General features: G+C 42.1%; 1 protein-coding gene and 1 long non-coding RNA gene across 2 annotated transcripts in view; both read left to right on the forward strand.

The window, feature by feature from the left end:
- LOC138643153 (uncharacterized) overlaps window positions 1–5,823 on the forward strand; it is a 120,459-nt gene extending 114,636 nt beyond the window's left edge. Inside the window, exon 3 of the long non-coding RNA XR_011314139.1 lies at window positions 5,809–5,823. This is a non-coding gene — a long non-coding RNA (uncharacterized lncRNA). The remainder of the gene's footprint in view (window positions 1–5,808) is intronic.
- The window catches only part of SLC25A21 (solute carrier family 25 member 21), a 592,393-nt gene that overhangs the window by 212,250 nt on the left and 364,885 nt on the right, over window positions 1–15,258 (forward strand). The gene's annotated exons all lie outside the window — the stretch shown is intronic.

Raw genomic sequence — 15,258 nt, forward strand, 5'->3', positions numbered from 1 at the left:
GCATGGGGGGTGGGGTCAGAACAGTTAACAATTTAAGAAATAGAAGTACAGAGAGGAACATAAAGTGCATGTATACTAATGCCAGAAGCCTCGCCAACAAAATGGACGAATTAGAACTAATGTTGTTGGAGCATAATTATGACATGGTGGGGATATCTGAAACGTGGCTGGATGAGAGCCATGACTGGGCTGTTAACTTGCAGGGCTATAGCCTGTTCAGAAATGACCGTACAGATAAGCGAGGGGGAGGGGTGTGTCTATATGTAAAATCGTCCTTAAAACCCATCCTGCGCGATAATATAGGTGAATTTAATGAAAATGTAGAATCCCTGTGGGTGGAGATAAGGGGAGGGGGAAAAAATAATAAATTACTGATAGGGGTTTGTTATAAATCTCCAAAAATAATGGAAGCAATGGAGAATATCCTCGTAAAGCAAATAGATGAAGCTGCGACTCAAGGAGAAGTCATTATTATGGGGGACTTCAACTACCTTGAAATAGATTGGGGAACAGAAACCTGCAGTTCCAGCAAAGGTAATCGGTTTTTGACAACTATGAGAGACAATTACCTTTCACAACTGGTTCAGGACCCAACAAGAAAGGGGGCACTGCTAGACCTAATATTAACCAACAGGCCAGACCGCATATCAAATATAAGGGTTGGGGGTCACTTGGGAAATAGCGATCACAAAATAATAAGTTTTCGTGTATCCTTTAAAAAGATGTGTAGTAGAGGGGTTACAAGGACACTAAACTTCAGGAGGGCAAATTTCCAACGGATGAGAGAGGATCTTGGTGCAATTAACTGGGACGATATCCTGAGACAGAAAAATACACAAAGAAAATGGGAGACGTTTATTAGCATCCTGGATAGGACCTGTGCACAGTATATACCGTATGGGAATAAACATACTAGCAATAGGAGGAAACCAATATGGCTAAATAGAGCTGTAAGGGGCGCAATAAGTGACAAAAAGAAAGCATTTAGAGAATTAAAGGAAGTAGGTAGTGAGGAGGCATTAAATAAATACAGAAAATTAAATAAATTCTGTAAAAAGCAAATCAAGGCAGCAAAGATTGAGACAGAGAGACTCATTGCCAGAGAGAGTAAAAATAATCCTAAAATATTCTTTAACTACATAAATAGTAAGAAACTAAAAAATGATAGTGTTGGCCCCCTTAAAAATAGTCTGGGTGAGATGGTGGATGAGGATGAGGAAAAAGCCAATATGCTAAATGACTTTTTTTCATCAGTATTTACACAAGAAAATCCCATGGCAGACAAAATGTCTAGTGATAAAAATTCCCAATTAAATGTCACCTGCTTAACCCAGCAGGAAGTGCGGCGGCATCTAAAAATCACTAAAATTGACAAATCTCCGGGCCCGGATGGGATACACCCTCGAGTACTGCAGGAATTAAGTACAGTCATCGATAGACCATTATTTTTAATCTTTAAAGACTCCATAATAACAGGGTCTGTGCCACAGGACTGGCGTATAGCAAATGTGGTGCCAATATTCAAAAAGGGAACAAAAACTGAACTCGGAAATTATAGGCCAGTAAGCTTAACCTCTACTGTGGGTAAAATCCTGGAGGGCATTCTGAGGGACGCTATACTGGAGTATCTGAAGAGGAATAACCTAAACACCCAGTATCAGCACGGGTTTACTAGGGACCGTTCATGTCAGACTAATTTGATCAGTTTCTATGAAGAGGTAAGTTCCGGATTGGACCAAGGGAACCCAGTGGATGTAGTGTATATGGACTTTTCAAAAGCTTTTGATACGGTGCCACACAAAAGGTTGATACATAAAATGAGAATAATGGGGATAGGGGAAAATATGTGCAAGTGGGTTGAGAGCTGGCTCAGGGATAGGAAACAAAGGGTGGTTATTAATGGAGCACACTCTGACTGGGTAGCGGTTAGCAGTGGGGTACCACAGGGGTCAGTATTGGGCCCTCTTCTTTTTAACATATTTATTAATGACCTTGTAGGGGGCATTCAGAGTAGAATTTCAATTTTTGCAGATGACACTAAACTCTGCAGGGTAATCAATACAGAGGAGGACAATTTTATATTACAGGATGATTTATGTAAACTAGAAGCTTGGGCTGATAAATGGCAAATGAGCTTTAATGGGGATAAATGTAAGGTCATGCACTTGGGTAGAAGTAATAAGATGTATAATTATGTGCTTAATTCTAAAACTCTGGGCAAAACCGTCAATGAAAAAGACCTGGGTGTATGGGTGGATGACAAACTCATATTCAGGGGCCAGTGTCAGGCAGCTGCTACAAAGGCAAATAAAATAATGGGATGCATTAAAAGAGGCATAGATGCTCATGAGGAGAGTATAATTTTACCTCTATACAAGTCACTAGTTCGACCACACTTAGAATACTGTGCACAGTTCTGGTCTCCGGTGTTTAAGAAAGACATAGCTGAACTGGAGCGGGTGCAGAGAAGAGCGACCAAGGTTATTAGAGGACTGGGGGTCTGCAATACCAAGATAGGTTATTACACTTGGGGCTATTTAGTTTGGAAAAACGAAGACTAAGGGGTGATCTTATTTTAATGTATAAATATATGAGGGGACAGTACAAAGACCTTTCTGATGATCTTTTTAATCATAGACCTGAAACAGGGACAAGGGGGCATCCTCTGCGTTTGGAGGAAAAAAGGTTTAAGCATAATAACAGACGCGGATTCTTTACTGTAAGAGCAGTGAGACTATGGAACTCTCTGCCGTATGATGTTGTAATGAGTGATTCATTACTTAAATTTAAGAGGGGACTGGATACCTTTCTGGAAAAGTATAATGTTACAGGGTATATACACTAGATTCCTTGATAGGGCGTTGATCCAGGGAACTAGTCTGATTGCCGTATGTGGAGTCGGGAAGGAATTTTTTTCCCCAATGTGGAGCTTACTCTTTGCCACATGGGTTTTTTTTGCCTTCCTCTGGATCAACATGTTAGGGCATGTTAGGTTAGGCTATGGGTTGAACTAGATGGACATATAGTCTTCCTTCAACATTAATAACTATGTAACTATGTAACTATATATGGCACAGCTATGGGACAATAATGAACGATGCAGAGCACTATATGGCACAGCTATGGGGCAATAATGAACGGTGCAGAGCACTATATGGCACAGCTATGGGACAATAATGAACGGTGCAGAGCACTATATGGCACAGCTATGGGGCAATAATGAACGGTGCAGAGCATTGTATATGGGGCACAGCTTTATATGGAGCATCTATGGGGCAATAATAAACTGTATGGAGCATTATATGGGGCTCCTGATTCAATATGGATATTCAAAAACACTTAACCTACTGATGTCTCAATTAATTTTACTTTTATTGGTATCTATTTTTATTTTTGACATTAACCGGTAGCTGCTCCATTTTCCACCCTAGGCTTATACTCGAGTCAATAAGTTTTCCCAGTTTTTTGTGGCAAAAATTAGGGGGGTCGGCTTATACTCGGGTCGGCTTATACTCGAGTATATACGGTACATTTTGAACATACATTTTATGCAGTATGTCACATAATTTATATAATGAAGTCAAGAAAAAAGTTGCACAATAAGTTGTAGCAGTATGAAACTGTATCCAAGGGAAACAACAATACTATCCATGCGTCAACATTAACGCTGAGGAAAACCGTAGTGAAAAAGGATATAAGTGCTCCTCAGAGTGGGAGGTGAGGAATCATCGTGGGTCTAATTCAGTGATGTAGATGGTTTCTCCATATTATCCCTGGTATAGCGTGCCTATGGAAGTAAATGCAGTGATGGAATCATAGTGGTATCTAATCAGTATCACATGGTGGAGCAGAAGGTGAAAGTGCAAAAAAAAAAAAAAGTGTTATCTTCACCAAAAAAATGCTAATGCTGCTGTCAAAGACCAGGAATAATCACCTTGAATGTATACAGTTAGCCAATTTGCCCTTCAAAAAGCATATGCGGTAGTTGAATTGCTGTAGTGCTGGAGAAAGGGGTATGATAAAAGAAAAAACTATGTTTTAAAGGAACGATATTTTAAAAAAAGAGATAGCAGGTATAAGGAGGTGGTCCAACAGAACCTGTGAATCTGCTTACCAATAAACTGGTTGTATATTGTGATAGAGGTATGTGCCGCTGCTGGATGCGGTCCAGATGCACTGTGCACTGTAATGGGGGAGAATGGTGCATCAGAGATAATGCCCCGAATGTATAGGAGCAGCTAGGGGAAGCTGCCCATGTGCTTCCCGGTATTGCTGCGGCGCTGCTTGCGTCCTTTGTCGCTGTGGAGAGCGCGCTGTGTGTGCCAGATACACTGTGCACTGTAGTAGGGGAGAATAGTGCATCAGTGAGAACGCCCCGAATAAGTGGAAGCTGCTAGGGAATTATGTGACATACTGCATAAAATGTATGTTCAAAATGTATGTTAACAAGAATCTGACAAAATTTCAGAAGACCATAATGTTCACTTTCTTTATTTTTCTTTTATTTCAGGGTAATTTTAATTTTTGTCTCTGTACTAGATAAACTATATTGCTCTGAGGAAGGTCCATGTTGGACCGAAAACGTTCAGCAATTGATCTGTTTGTCAGGATGTTAATTGTACAGTCATGGGGAACAGTATCTTGGTTGTGTAGTCAGGGGGTACAGTATCTTAGTAGTATAGTCACGAGGCACAGTATATTGGTTGTATAGTCAGGGGCACACCATCTTAGTTGTACAGTCATGGGGCACAGTATCTTGGTTGTATAGTCAGGGGGTACAGTATCTTGGTTGTGTAGTCAGGGGGCACAGAATCTTGGTTGTATAGTCAGGGGGTACAGTATCTTAGTTGTATAGTCAGGGGTACAGTATATTGGTTGTATAGTCAGGGGGCACAGCATCTTAGTTGTACAGTCATGGGGCACAGTATCTTAGTTGTATTATCAGGGGTACAGTATCTTAGTATAGTCACGAGGCACAGTATATTGGTTGTATAGTCAGGGGGCACAGTATCTTTGTATTTCACAGGGCACAATATCTAACTTGTATAGTCACGGGGCACGGTATATTGGTTGAATAGTCAGGGGGCACAGTATATTGATTGTATAGTCAAGGGGCACAGTACTTTGGTTGCATAGTCAGGGGCACATAAATTTGGTTGTACAATAAGGGGTTACAGTATATTGGTTTTGTAGTCAGGGGACATAGTGGCTTCATGATATATTCAGTGGATTTCTGTTGAAGATGTGACAGAGTGTCTTTCAAAAGTAATATCACAAATTCAATGATATATAGGTATTTGTGTTTTGTGAAATTTGTGATTTTTTTTTTTTATCCGAGTGTCCAAAGTTATTTTTTTATTTATTTTCTTCAACTGAGGTGCTGCAAGGGGAAAAAAAATGTCAGGTCGCACGAACCTAATATATGAAGTCCCAGAGTCTCACACTATTGAATATATGCTTATAAAAGAGATCTTCATTAAATAAGCCCCTTTAACTCTTACTTTCAGAAAAACTGTTAAAAGTTGAAAAATATGATTGAATTATATTAATAACATCTCGTATTGTCAACGATGAATGAAATCCAGAAACCATAGACTCAGATTATTTTCTTTGGTGGTGGTAACTCTGTTTTTTATACAGAAGCTTTTCCCTTGTGTGTTTGAGATATTTTAATGTGAACATATCATCAAGAATGTAATGCAAGAACTATTAGAGAACACTAGAAAAATATGCAAACTGATCCATATAATCTTGACTTGCTGAATTAAGAAGTTATGAATTTTTAATATTTGCCTTCATTAAAAACAGGTCACCTCACTTGGCTGCTAAGAGCAATTGTACTGATGTCAGAAATCCATTCCCACTGGTTCTGCAGCTGAACCAGCAGAATTGGTGGAAAGCAAAAACAACTGAACCATGCATCTTAAGAAAAGTAAGAAATTCTTGCCGTCCATATTTTTTTCAAGGACTAAAACAACTAAGGGAATTGTATGATCGTAATATATAAATAAGAAAGAAAATCTCTACATGGAAACTGTTAAACTTTCAAAGATTTTCAGCAAACTTGTTCTTAGAATTCCTGAAAATAGAGGCAGGAACACAATATTTACGTTATTTAACCCCTTAGTGACAGTCAAATTTCTGAAATCTGACCAGTGTCACTTTATGTGGTAATAACTCTGCAACGCTTCAACAAATCCCAGTAATTTTGAGACTGTTTTTTCGTGACATATTATACTTTATGATAATGGTAAATTTAGGTCAATATGTTTTGTGTTTAGTTATAAAAAATATAAAAAATTTGAGAAAAATGTTAAAAAATTAGCAATTTTCAAAATTTGAATGATTATCCCTTTAATCCAGATAGTCATACCACAGCAAAACATTAATAAATAACATTTCCCACATGTCAGCTTTACATCAGCATCATTTGTAAAATGTTATTTTATTTTATTAGCTTTTTAGGAGGTTTAAAACTATAGCAGCAATTTTTCATTTTTTCAAGGAAATTTACTAAATTTATTTTTTTAGGGACTTATCCATGTTTGAAGTGACTTTAGGGGTCTCATATATTGGGAAACCCCCAAACGTGATACCATTTTAAAAACAGCACCCCCTGACATATTGAAAACTGCTGTCAGGTAGTTTATTAACTCTTCAGGTGCTTTACAGGAATTAATACAAAGTGGTATGACAGAAATGACAATGTGTATTTTTACCACCTAAATGCCTCTAACTTCTGAACAGATTACTACAGCAATCAGACTCTAAGGCCGCTATTTGGTCATGAATTGCCATGGCAGACATTAGGACCACATAATCATGATCTGAGGGCACCAATTTGGATAAAGAGGAAGCCCCCACACTCTGTTAACCATATATAATGATGTAGTCACTATTTACAGCAGCATCTAAGGGGTTAAACAAATTTGGACGGTGCAAACACTGATCGTGGCTGATGCAGTAAGTTGTCAGCTATAGCGCAAAACCGAGAGATGCTTGATTGTTACCTGTATGGGGAGGCTATTCTCTTATATCTCAGGTCAGTTAAAAGGCGTATTGGCTGTCATTAAGGGGTTAAAGTTGACCTATATTTTAACTTTTTTTTTTGCAAACTGCATCTATTAAACTTTAGTGGTGTATCCTGGGGATATGCCCAAAATGGGATGGGAATAACTCTTTTGGCTGTTAAAGTCTATCCAGATGGTTAACTTTTTTTTTTTTTAAATACAGTATATACTCTAGTATAAGCCGACCCGAGTATAAGCCGACCCCCATAATTTTGCCACAAAAAACTGGGAAAACTTATTGACTCGAGTATAAGCCTAGGGTAGGAAATGCAGCAGCTACCGGTGAATTTCAAAAATAAAAATAGATGCTCCATACCGTTCATTATTGCCCCATAGATGCTCCATATAAAGCTGTGCCCCACATATAATGCTCTGCACCGTTCATTATGGCCCCATATAAAGCTGTGCCCCATATATGTTGCTCTGCACCGTTCATTATGGCCCCATAGATGCTCCATATAAAGCTGTGCCCCATATATGTTGCTCTGCACCGTTCATTATGGCCCCATAGATGCTCCATATAAAGCTGTGCCATAGATAACGCTGCTGCTGCTGCAATAAAAAATCACATGCTCACCTCTCTTCGCTCAGGACGCCTGCGCTTTCAATATTTACCTGCTCCTCGTGCGGCTCCGTCTCCAGCACTGACGCTCAGCAGAGCACCACCACCATGCCGAGTGCTGTAGGACAGCCCACCGCTACCACCATGATAACCGCTGCTCCTGCTTGGACCTCCTCCACTGACACCACGATGCAGCAGCATGGCCTTCTGCCCCACCACCACCATGATGCAGCAGGACCCTGGCATGGCCTTCCGCTCCACCACCACCACGATGCAGCAGGACCCTGGCATGGCCTTCTGCTCCACCACCACCACGATGCAGCAGGACCCAGGCATGGCCTTCCGCCCCACCACCACCACGATGCAGCAGGACTCAGGCATGGCCTTCCGTATCGCCACCATGATGCATCAGCAGGACCCTGGCATGGCCTTCCGCTCCACCACCACCACGATGCAGCAGGACCCAGGCATGGCCTTCCACTCCCCCACCATGATGCAGCAGCAGGACCATGGCATGGCCTTCCAACCTCAACCATGCAGCAGCGGGACAAAGAGACTGACAGTTCGGCCACTATGACCAGGCCGCAAGAAATGAGCCCGCCAATCCCAAAAAGGGAAAAACAACAGCGGATTATTTCTATTCCTCCCCCCTTACCTCCCAATGTGTCTTTAATGTCAGGTTTGTCTCACCCTTCCAGTGTGTCTCAGCCCTCTCATGCGTCGAGCCCCATCCCCGATCTGCCAAACCCCAGTAATTTAATTGCCCCTTCTCCTGCCACCCCCGCATCGTCCACAGTGAGTCAAGCTTCACAGCTACATACCCCCCGTTTCCATCACTCTACCCCAAGCAGGCGCAGTTAATTTTTTTTTTTAGTTGTTAAAAAACTAAATACCGTATATACTCGAGTATAAGCCGACCCGAGTATAAGCCGACCCCCCTAATTTTGCCACAAAAAACTGGGAAAACTTATTGACTCGAGTATAAGCCTAGGGTGGAAATGCAGCATTTACCGGTGAATTTCAAAAATAAAAATAGATCATTATTTCCCCATAGCTGTGCCATATAGTGCTTGCACTGTTCATTATTTCCCCATAGCTGTGCCATATAGTGCTCTGCACCGTTCATATTGCCCCATATCTGTGCCCCATATAGTGCTCTGCACCGTTCATACTGCCCCATATCTGTGCCCTATATGCTCTGCACCGTTCATATTGCCCTATATGCTCTGCACCGTTCATATTGCCCGATATCTGTGCCCCATATATGCTCTGCACCGTTCATATTGCCCCATATCTGTACCATATAGTGCTCTGCACCGTTCATATTGCCCCATATCTGTGCCATATAGTGCTCTGCACCGTTCATACTGCCCCATATAGTGCTCTGCACCGTTCATACTGCCCCATATAGTGCTCTGCACCGTTCATACTGCCCCATACAGTGCTCTGCACCGTTCATACTGCCCCATACAGTGCTCTGCACCGTTCATACTGCCCCATACAGTGCTCTGCACCGTTCATACTGCCCCATACAGTGCTCTGCACCGTTCATACTGCGCCATACAGTGCTCTGCACTGTTCATACTGCCCCATATAGTGCTCTGCACCGTTCATACTGCCACATACAGTGCTCTGCACCGTTCATATTTCCCTATAGATGCTCCACATAAATCTGTGCCGCTGCTGCAATAAAAAAAAAAAGCCATACTCACCTCTCTTGATTGCAGCTCCCGGCGTCTCGTTCCGGCGTCCGGTCCCGGCGTCTCTCTCCGCTCTGACTGATCAGGCAGAGGGCGCCGCGCACACTATATGCGTCATCGCGCCCTCTGACCTGCACAGTCAGAGCGGAGATAGACGCTGGGAAGATGGAGCGGCGCCCGGCGGCTGGAACGGGGACAGGTAAGTATGACATACTTACCTAGTCCCAGCGATCCTGGCGCTCCCCGCCTGTCACACGGTCTTCTGTGCTGCAGCTCTTCCTGTCAGCGGTCACCGTTACCGCTGATTAGAGAAATGAATAGGCGGCTCCACCCCCATGGGAGGTGGAGCCGCCTATTCATTTCTCTAATGAGCGGTCCCACGTGACCGCTGAAGAGGGGAAGAAGCTGCAGCACAGAAGACCGTGGGACGGCAGGTGGAGCGTCAGGATCACTGGGACTAGGTAAGTATACCTCAGCGCCCTCTCCCCCTCACCCGCCGACCCCACCGCTACCGTGACTCGAGTATAAGCCGATATAAAATGTTAAATAAAATGTTAAAAAAACAGACAATGTGATTTTCTGGATTTTTTTTTCTCAGTTTGTCTCCCATAGTTGAGGTCTACCTATGATGTAAATTACAGACGCCTCTCATCTTTTTAAGTGGTGGAACTTGCACTATTGCTGACTGACTAAATACTTTTTTGCCCCACTGTAAATGAATAATACTACTAATAATAACACAAGCATATCTATGCTCACCTGGACATGTCAGAAATAGTGAATTCATAAGGCTGTTATATGTGCATCAAGAATTCATTAGTTACGACACCTGACTTGATGACTATAGATCTGTTTTGTATTAAACAGCCATTGTCTCTTCAGTCTGTGTCCAATGGATACTGCAGAACACAATAAGGACGCAATGACATCAACAACCTTACCACTAAAAACCTGGCTGCCGTCACACTAGCAGTATGTGGTCAGTATTTTACATCAGTATTTGTAAGCCAAAACCAGCAGTGGAACAATTAGAGGAAAAGTATAATAGAAACATATGCACCACTTCTGCATTTATCACTCACTCCTGGTTTTGGCTTACAAATACTGATGTAAAATACTGACCAAATACTGCTAGTGTGACGGCAGCATTGGTTTGTAGAGGAAATACAGAGGAGACACGGTCAAGATACCAAAAAATAAAGTTTATTAACGAGAAATATTAGTAACATTTAAGAAAATAACTGATACAGATAAAATCCCAACAGGATATTTACACAACATTGTCCTGCCATGACACACGTCCAATATCTGAATCAAAAAAGGCAGCAAATTGGTCCCGCATGTGGCCAACTTCAACAGTTGATCGAAGTGGGTGATGCTGGTAATTGCGTAGTGGGTGTGCAACTGGTTCATCCAGTTCAGTGTTGGGGCCGCTCCTTAGCCATTATGTAATTGTGCAGAACCACAGAGGCTTTGACCACCTCGTTGACAGTCTCCATTTTTAGATTAATGGCTGATGCAAGAATGTGCCATTTTGAGACTAGAATCCCAAAGGACCACTCTACTGTTCTTCGGGCCCTGGTCAGTCTGTAGTTAAAAATCCTTTTAGTGTGGTTCAAGTCCTGACTGGAATATGTCTTCTGTAGGTTTTCACACAACTGAAAGGCCTCATCACCAACCATAACAAATGGCATCGGTGGACCTTGAGTGTTGGGGAGAGGTCGTGGCCGTGGAAAATTAAAATTTTTTGCCATACACTCGGCGGCCCATATCAGAGTTCTTACAAGTCTGGGAATCGTTGCCACGGCCAAAAGCTCCAATGTCCACGGCGATGAAGCGACGGTTATTGCCATGAGCACCACAGAAAAATATTTTTTATAATTGAAGTACTTCGATCCTGTTCTGGCTGGTTTGATAATGCGGATGTGCTTTCCATCCACTGCTCCTAAACAGTTGGGGAAATCACGCACACTCCAGAATTTTTCCGCAATTCCAATCCACATGTCCAAGGTGGGTAGGGGTATAAACTCATTCCAGAGTACATTCCACAGAGCCCGGCAGTTGTCCGCAACTATTCCGGACAGGGTGGATATTCCAAGCAAGTATTGGAAGTGGAGGGATGATAAACTCTCTCTGGTTGCCAGAAATCTGGAAGAAAGTAAAATAAAAAAATTACAATCAATTCTATTTATGGTGTTATGCTAAAGACATAAAGGAAAATACCAAAAAAATACATGTCAGAACAGCCAAAATTAGCACTGCCATTGGTTTAGATTTCTTACGTACCTTAATGTAACCAGCAGACGTTCCTCTGCTGGAATCGCTCTACGGAGCTGGGTGTCCTGTCTCCGTATGGCTCCTTGGACACGAGCAAGCAAATCCCGGAACGAGTCTTGCGACATCCTTGTATATTCCGGGAATTTGTCCGGGTTGGCATTAAGCTCACCATACAGCGTGTGATAGGCTCCACGTCTCTCACGTAGTTCAATAATGGGGTGTCTCCAAAAACGCCTACGACGTCTCTTTCTCCATCTTTCGCAATTTCTGTCTTGCTCCCAAGCAAACGCACAGGCAAGAAACAGCTTGATGCTTAAATCCAGGCTAAAATAATAGCTCTCCATGCGAAGATCCATTATGACACAGCATACAGGAGCAAAATCTGAAGATTTCAGCTGTTCAAGGGTCCATTTATATAGAGATCCCATAATACACGCCCTCTGTAGTCCCATTGGCAGTGTCTGGTTATCTAGATTTTTCTCCTGTAAAATTTGTCACAATGTGCACCAAAAACGCAAATGCAGGAAAAAACGCATGGAAAAGCGTGCAAACGCTGCGTTTTTTTAACCGCATACGTTCCCGCATGCGTCTAAAAAACGCCACATTTGTGCGTGTTTATATGCGTTTTTTTCTGCACTTGCGGATGCGGATTCTAACGCAAATGTGAAACTAGCCTTATGGGGCCATAATTAACGTTTGTGCAGCATTGTATGTGGCAAATGTCTGTATGGAGTATCTTATGGGGCCATAACGTTTGTGCAGCACTATATGGGGCAAATATCTTTATGGAGCATCTTATGGGGCCATAATTATCGTTTGTGCATCATTACATGGGGCAAATATCTGTATGAAGTATCTTATGGGGCCATAACGTTTGTGCAGCTACTGCATTTCCCACCCTAGGCTTATGCTCGAATCATTAAGTTTTCCCAGTTTTTTGTGGCAAAATTAGGGGGGTTGGCTTATACTCGGGTCGGCTTATACTCGAGTATGTACGGTAACCTACCTTTAAAATTATAGACTGTTCATGTCTTTTTCACTTTTTTAGTGAGCAAACTTACAAAATCAGCAAGGGATCAAATACTTATTTCCTCCACTGTATAGACCAGGATGGGGTCCAGAATAAGGGACATATATACCAGGTCCGGCCCAGGATAAGTGACATACAGTGGGTACGTAAAGTATTCAGACCCGTTTAAATTTTTAACTTTTTTTCAGTGCAGCCATTTGCTGAATTCAAAAAAGTTCATTTTTGTTCACATTAATGTATACTCTGCACCCCATCTTGACTGAAAAAAACAGAAATGTAGAATTTTTTGCAAATTTATTGAAAAAGAAAAACTGAAATATCACATAGTCATAAGAATTTAGACCCTTTGCTCAGACACACATTTTTAGGTCATATGCTGTCCATTTCCTTGTGATCCTCATTGAGATGGTTCTACTCCTTCATTGGAGTCAAGCTGTGTTTAATTAAACTGATAAGCATTGATTTTGAAAGGCACACACAGATACAGACAGCTCACAGTGCATGTAAGACTAAATGAGAATCATGAGGTCAAAGGAACTGACCAAGGAGCTCAGAGACAGAATTATTGCAAGTCACTGATCTGGCCAAGGTTACAACAGAATTTCTGCAGTGTTCAAGGTTCCTAAGAGCACAGTGGCCTCCATAACCATTAAATGGAAGACATTTGGGACCACCAGAAGTCTTCCTAGACCTGGTCATCCAGCCAAACTCAACAATTGTGGGAGAAGAACCTTGGTGAGAGAGGTAAAGAACCCCAAGATCACTGTGGCTGAGCTGCAGTAGGGAGATGGGAGAAAGTTCCACAAAGTCAACTGTCACTGGAACCCTCCACCAGTCAGGCCTTTATGGCAGAGTGGCCCGACGGAAACCTCTCCTCAGAGCAAGACATATGAAAACCTACATAGAGTTTGTTAAAAAAAATCTCATGAAGGACTCCCAGACTATGAGAAATAAAATTCTCTGGTCTGGTGAGATGAAGATAGACCTTTTTGGTGATAATTCTAAGCTGAATGTGTGGAGAAAACCAGGCACTGCTCATCACTTGCCCAATACAATACCAACAGTGAAACGTGGTGGCAGCATCATGCTATGGGGGTGTTTTTCGGCTGCAGGGACAGGACGACTGGTTGTCATTGAAGGAAACATGAATGCGTACAGAGATATCCTGGATGAAAACCTCTTCCAGAGTGTTCAGAACCTCAGACTTGGCCGAAGGTTCACCTTCCAACACGACAATGACCCTAAGCACACAGCTAAAATAACAAAGGAGTGGCTTCAGAACAACTCTGTGACCATTCTTGACTGGCCCAGCCAGACCCCTGACTTATACCCAATTGAACATCTCTGGAGAGACCTGAAAATGGCTGTCCACCAACGTTCACCATCCAACCTGACAGAACTGGAGAGGATCTGCAAGGTAGAATGGCAGAGGATCCCAAAATCCAGGTGTGAAAAATTTGTTGCATCATTCCCAAGAAGACTCATGGCTGTAGTAGCTCAAAAGGGTGCTTCTACTCAATACTGAGCGAAGGGTCTGAATACTTATGTGCTATTTCAGTTTTTCTTTTTTAATAAATTTGTAGAAAATACTACATTTCTGGGGGGGGGGGTTCAGTTAAAATGGGGTGCAGAGTGTACATTAATGAGAAAAAAAATGAACTTTTTTGAATTTACCAAATGGCTGCAACGAAACAAAAAGTGAAAAATTTTAAAGGGGTCTGAATACTTTCCGTACCCACTGTATTGTTAAAAATAAACCATTATACGAACTCCCCTTTGGTGTCCTCTTCTGAAGCCGACAGCTGCCTCGCATGGTCTCTATTACTTGTATCTAAGAGAAATTTATGGCAATCCTGTAAAATATAGGCTGTTTGCAATGCCCGTCCAGTGGCCATTTTCCAAGTGAGCTGTTTTGGACAGGTAAAGCAGTCACTTACTAATTGGTTTTCTGCCCCATCCATTGAAATGTTGGTTCATATCGGACGACTCCTTTCATTTCTCCTCAGACAGATGTGAGCTTATGTATGCTTGTTGGAGGAAGGTGTCCAGATCCTCAGATGGCCCAGTATCCAGGCTATTATAAGTATCACCATATGTGTGATGACCTTCCGTTGGGATGCTGTATTCAGTTTACTTCAATCATCACGGGACCAGTGTTATCCAAAAAATTTCACTGCTGACTCATCTGCATGCTGAACAATATCCGCAATCACTTCAGAATCATCCATGTGTTATTCGCAGGTGAAACAAGCATTTGTCATTTGTGGATAGCTGTGATTGTTGCTAATTGGGCAAAATGTACATGTGTGATTCTAGATAGGAATTGTTATTTTTGCATTTTCTTGATGTTTAATTTGGGGGGGGGGGGGATTTTGATGTAGTGCTGATGATCAGGTATGTTGCTTCTGGACCCTTAGGGTATTTTTTAGGTGTCTGAAAGTTTGCCTAGAATACAGTTTTCCATATGGAAGAAATGTCTGTAACTTTGGTCTGGTGCAGCTGTAACGTCTTTTAAATGACTTCACTAGTTACCAGAGACAGCTCCCGGAAGAAGCTCACGCGAAACGCGCGTTGGAGCTGCGCACACTTGGTCTCTAACTGGATACTATGGGTAACGGC

This window comes from Ranitomeya imitator, chromosome 1, assembly GCF_032444005.1.
Source record: "Ranitomeya imitator isolate aRanImi1 chromosome 1, aRanImi1.pri, whole genome shotgun sequence".
Taxonomy (NCBI): Eukaryota; Metazoa; Chordata; class Amphibia; order Anura; family Dendrobatidae; genus Ranitomeya; species Ranitomeya imitator.